Source organism: Myotis davidii, unplaced genomic scaffold (assembly GCF_000327345.1).
Source record: "Myotis davidii unplaced genomic scaffold, ASM32734v1 scaffold571, whole genome shotgun sequence".
Classification (NCBI taxonomy): Eukaryota; Metazoa; Chordata; class Mammalia; order Chiroptera; family Vespertilionidae; genus Myotis; species Myotis davidii.
Window position 1 is genome coordinate 277,548 of NW_006283136.1, and position 6,122 is coordinate 283,669.

Genomic DNA, 6,122 nt, shown 5'->3' on the forward strand with positions numbered 1-6,122 from the left:
ACAGCCCCATGAGGCACCAGGCTTAATTCAAGAGATCCAGGACAACAGATGCTTAACAAGTACAGAGACTCACTCATCCAGTTGTGTATTCTTTCATTTTTAAGACTTCAATGACATTTTACTTAAGAAAAATTCCGTTGTAGAAAAATAATTCTGCAGATATAAAATGTAAACAGTTACATCACTTGTCAGGAGCAGCACCATGCTTACACCACTCAACACCCACATTGTGTGTTTTGCTGAAAATCAGATATAAAATGAAAGACTCAGACTGAATAATCACCATTTATGTCTGCTCTGCTCAGTGTGGAGAAGAAGGCCCTGGGAAATGATACCTTATGGATGACTGTGTGCTACTATTTTCAGATGAACAGTATACTGCTCATTGGATACGTCACCTACAAAAATCTAAATAGGCGTTGGAACCCCCCACAGCTAGTATAGACATGGTTATGCTACAGGTAAAGACAAATGGCCAGAAGCCCCTGGGCTGGTGCTCAACGGACTGCCAGCAGGAAACCAGAAGGTCCAAGGCCCGCGCTGCAGGAGAGGAAGGACCAGGCTCCAGACCGTCCCTGGGACCCGCAGCCTGAGGAGCTTAGCTCAGTGTGTACAATAGGCTCAGAGCCAGGAGAAGTGAACCATCTGCTTATCTGCATTGAATGTATTCCTCATGACGTGTCCTCTTGACTTTCTGTGATGGCGAGCTTTGAGAAAGCGACAGATTTGCAGGAAACACCATATGCTTTTCATTTTACTTTTGTTGGGTGAGGTGGGGGGAGTCGAAGGGTGGCGGTGGATGCCCAGCATCTTCAAGGACCTGCTCTGAGCTATTCTGCCATTTAGATGATGGGACTTTTGCCAAAAGTCATGTAGGATTACCACCAATAGTTGTAACTAAATTAGGATTGGCAAGTAGCCATATTGGAGGTGTTGTTTTTTTAACACATTCATCATTTTCAGTGGTTATTCCTGAATATAACTGGCGACAGGTTACTTTCCCTCCCTCCTCTGTGGTTATTTCATTGATAAGCACATAGCCCTGAAGGACAGCATCATGAACAACACATTTGAAATAATTTCTGATTAAAAAACTATAAAAATCTTAAATAATTCATGATATAGGCCAATCACCACATAATAGTTGCTTTGATAAACAAAATCTTACAAATTCAGTAAAAAAATCAGCAGGATAAGGTAAAGCAAATATACAAAAAATCTAAAATATGATAAAATAATTAGGTTTACATTACACAGTTAATTACAGCAAACATACAATACAGTTTTGTTGCTGTTTTAAAACAACTTAAGTTTTAAATTAGATCACTTGACATTTTAAAAAATAAACTACTTTACTACAAAATGAATTTTACATTTTTGGGAAAATTACTCAAAATAAGACCACTGACTTAGTTCTCAAAGTAGTTCTATCAATGACTAGACGACTTCCCATCCCTCCTCTTCCACCCCCAGGCCCAAGGAGCCATCTACCATAGCCCAGAGGTCTGGCTGATGCTTCTTGATTGCTGTCGGTCAGTATCTGAGGCCCAAGTCGGATCTGTTGACACTGAACTCATGTCGTTGACAGACGGCGATGACGATGGATCCTGAGAGCCATTGATGACGGCTGCACCTGTGCTAATGGAGAGGGCTGCCTCTGTATAACTCCATTCTTGGTTCTCTCTGCCAAGTCCATCACTTCCTTGTATATCAATTCTTTCCACTCTTCTATTGTGTTTCCCGTTCATCTAACTGCTTGTCAGGTATCTTTGGTGGTGGAGCCTCTGCCACAGAAGGGCCATACCAGATGTTGATGTATGGGTGCTGGAGAGCTTCGTCCAAAGAGATCCTTTGGGATGCGTCAATCGCCAGCATTTTGGATAACAAATTCCTCGCCTGACTGGTTTTAAGTTTGTTGTGTTCTGAGTCGGCAGGGAAAAGGACATCGGGGAAGAGTTTCTCAAAGCTATCTCCAGCATATTTAGTTCTGTTGGTTGTAGTTTCTTCATGAATTCAGGACATGGTGTCCCAACTTGTTCAATAACTTTATTCCACTGATCAATGTGATCTGCACCTGGGAACAAAACACCACCTTCGATTATTTCTCCCATGATGCACCCAACTGACAAAATGACAAAGTTTTCTTTGTAGCCCATCCCTAGGATGACTTTAGGTGCTCTGCAATAGTGAGTCACTATGTAAGGTGTCATCATGAAACTAGTTCTGCAGTCCTGGCCAGTCCAAGGTCAAGAACCCTCAAAGTGCGGTCTGATTTTACTACTATATTACTGGGCTCTAAGTCCCGATGAGTAATTCCAGCAGAGTGAAGGTGCTTGATTCCACACAGCATCTGATAGAGAAGGTAGGACATCCTTTCATGACCTAGTTCCATCTGAATCACTTGGCAAAGATTTGCATCATGAACTCCATGACTATATAAACATCTTGAAATTCTTCTAGAGATTTCTGTGGTGTGAAAACATGCAAAAGGCCAATTACATTTTTGTGATTAACACATTTCATAAGAACCAGCTCTCTGTAAGCCCGCATAGCATGGGATTGATTCTGAAACGGCCAGTTTAGCTTCTTGATGGCAACATTTCTTTCAAGAATGGCATCAGAAGCTGCACATACTATTCCTTGAGCTCCTGAGCCTATAGGTTTTAAATTCTGATCTCATTTCAGGACTTTGAATGTAGAATCTCCAATTTCTACACTACAAAAATTGCTGTCACACTTACTTCTACTCATGATGGCAAGCAATTAATTTAATGGCCTCATCCAAAAATTCACCGAGAAGCGGGCAGCACAGTGAATGGTGACAGGGCAGCCCGCTGGAGGGACCAGCGCTGTCTGGGTGGTTGCCACAGCCATCACCCAGCGCTGCCCATGGCTCACGTCCTCTGGCCTCAGCCGCCCCACTAAGTTTCATGTTCATTTAACCAAAACATATGTATCCCACCAGTGATGTGCCAGACACCAGGCTCAGCACAATGGTGAGAACCATCACTTTACCTGCCCTCACGGAGCACACAGTTCTTTGGAAGAGAGACATTACATGAACAATTACACAAATTCCTGTAGAACTACAACTATTGCACAAGTGCTAAAAAGGAGAGGTTGATGGTCTGATGAGACCTGGTCAGGAGTCAGGATAGGCTTCCCAAGGATGTGCTGACTCAGCTGAGAGCTGGAAGCAACAAAGGCTTGCTTTCCAAGACCACACAGAAGCTCAAATCCTCAAAGCCCACTGGTTCTCATGCACAGCTCCAAGCCCACAGAAAGAGCTGAGAGAATGAGACTGCCTGGAGCTGGGGCCCCAGACACAGGCCAGGCCCATCCCCCTCTCTTGGCTGAACACCCACACCCTGGCCTCCTCGCCTGAGCGGCCCTGGGGTCCATGTCCACTTCATTTCAGAGATGGCATGTCACCAGCCACTGCTTAAAATCAGTAAAGTGCAGAAAGATTCCACTGCTCAGGGACTAAAGACCTCAGAGGCAAGGAGCCCCAGAAAACTCCAAGGGAAGACGGGCTGTTAGCTAGCTTTGTAGGCAGACACAGTCTAATTTGTTAAAAGCGATGTGGAAAAGGAGGGAGGAATCATTTCTTTCCCAATTACTGACCCTCCCACCACCTGTCAGTCTAGAGATCTCTTCCCTGTGAATTTATGCTAATGCAGCTGTTTATAATTTATGAATGAGGTGGAGAGGCTGCTTTACTGCTGCCTGGGGGTCAACAGAGGAGAGAGAGCTGTCATCCCCGTCTCTCCCTCAATCTCTCAAGGATCACTATAAAGTCCCCTTTTCTCCCCCTTCCCCTGCATAGTGAAATGGAGCGTTCACTGCTTTGACTTCTAATTGGCACAGACAGCTCACTCCAGGGTCTGGAGTTCACATCAGCATGATCTTATTTAAAACAAGTTCTTTTTTAAACGTCCACATCCTGTCTCCCTGTGATGCAGAAGATCCCACCTTCCCTTAGCTTTGAGAGAGGGTGTTTGGGGCATGTTAACCTGACTGGTAAGGCCAAGAGAATCCCCGAGGGGAAGCCAGAGCAGCAAGATGGGGTAATTATCCCAGAAGTGGTTTCGTGAGACTGCCTGTGTGGCAGGATAGTAAGAAGCTAGAAAAATTCCTGGGCAAGTAGAATGGGAAACTGAGACAAGAAAATTAAACAAGGCCAAGCAGTTTGGGCAGCTTTCAGCCAGCTTGTGAATCGCAAGACCTTATCTTCCCCAACCAAGGACACTTGAGAGCAAATGGTTTGTACCTCTCCCCGCCTAACCAGAGAATATATATCTTAAATCACCTTGGCCTGGGAAAATAGAGAGCAAAGACCCAATTAATGCCATTTGTGCCAGCTAAACCCAAGGGCAGATGAAGTCTGGGGGACAAATAACAAAAACCCCAGAAGCATTTGGATGGTTTCACTTTAAGGGGAAATGTTAGGCAGGATAGATAGCTGCTATGGCAGGAGGAGGGGAAGGGGGAAAAGGAGTTTATCTCACCCACTGAACAAAGAAGTCGGCAGTCTTGGGACTTGCCAACAAAAAATTGCTAGATGTCCTCATAAATTCTGGGGAAAGCTACAACAATGTAAAGGGAGGGACCTTGAAATCTAGTCTATCCAACAGGAGAACCTTGAAACCTAGATGGGGGAAAGTAGAAAACTCTTGAACCCCCACCAGGCAGGGCACGCAGACTAGCTGAGTTGCCCACTTGTGCTTTATGCCAAGTGTATTCTTAATAAATTTGCTTGTTTTGCTTCAACGCTGCTTTCTGCCACTCATCTGAATTGTTTCTCAAGAGTGTGACAAGAGCTGAGATGGGGAGAGGCCCCTTCCACTCAGGCGGCTCTCTGGTAACACATGGAAAGGGTTGGAAAAATCCTCTTCTGGATGTTGGTGGCTCAGTAACATACAGAAAGAGGAGTGGTTGCGACAAGGCACCTGGGTGGAGGTCCAACTCCCACCCACATCCCAGTTTACTGGGGCACGCTGACACATCACTCCTCTCAAAGTCTTAATTGCATTCTCTATATTTTAAAGGCAGGTCCAGATTTTCCTCAATTTCCCCCCAGTTTAATATCCATGACTATTAATCAATTTCACTTTTTACACCCCCCCCATTATAGTCATATGATTATTGATGGTTTACAAAAATAATTATGGCACAGATTTTAAAACTTCAGTGAGGAAATTGTAAGGAAAAGAAAAAAAGTTGAGCCTTATCTGCTATGTTAGCGATGAGCCAAAATTCGCCTCTGCACTTCCTGGAAGCCAATGCAGTGAGTGAAATACAATCAAGTACAAGAGTAAGAGCATAGATTTAGTGAGGATAAACCAGTTTTTTAGAAAAAGGTGAACTCTTTCTGTTTGTAAGCTCTGAGTGAAATTTCTCACTTAGGTCTTCAAAAAGAGGGAGCTCTGTCATGTTATAAGTAAATCCTCAACAATATTTTTTCAGAGAACACATTAATCTTTTTATAATGTTCCCTACTGCCAACCAGTGGATAGCACATAATACAATTTGACCCAAATCAAAAACTGCACTCCACATCTGAATTTCTCTGGCGCCCTTCATCCGCTAAGAGGACAATAGCAGAGTAACTAGGATTTCTCAACTGAAGGCCAATGACTCCTGGGGTCCCCAGACAAGTTCCTGAGTTCGACAACACTGATCTGAGGAAGTACTTCTCAATCATTTTCGTGTAAATTCCTATAGAGGCAGAGGAAAAGAGATGTCTACATCGCAGGAGCCACCTGGGCCAAAGGTCATAGCTTATTGTGCCAATCTAGTATTAACATAATGAGACAGTGTCCCTTGGGCATTCCACTGCTCCACCTGTCCCCTCCTTCCTCTGCACCACTATGCTGTCACTGTCCCAGTTATTAAAGACAATGGGAGGCCCAAGTTGAGTCAGCATTGGTCTGGATGAGACTGCCTTTCTTGGCTCCCAGTTGCCCCACAGAATAAGGCTCAAAATCGTTCACGTGCCATCCAAGGCTCATATGACCTGCCCAACCTTATCCTCTGACCTCAACGTCTCCCCTCCCCATCCCAATCAAGTCCCAACAGTGCTGTCAACCCACTGATATGCCTTTGTGCAGACATTTCATACC

The 6,122-nt window shown here is 44.4% G+C and overlaps 1 pseudogene; it reads right to left on the reverse strand.

Moving 5' to 3' along the window:
- Positions 1 to 450: 450 nt before the first annotated feature.
- Positions 451 to 2,500, reverse strand: LOC102759049 (annotated as a pseudogene).
- Positions 2,501 to 6,122: the final 3,622 nt, after the last annotated feature.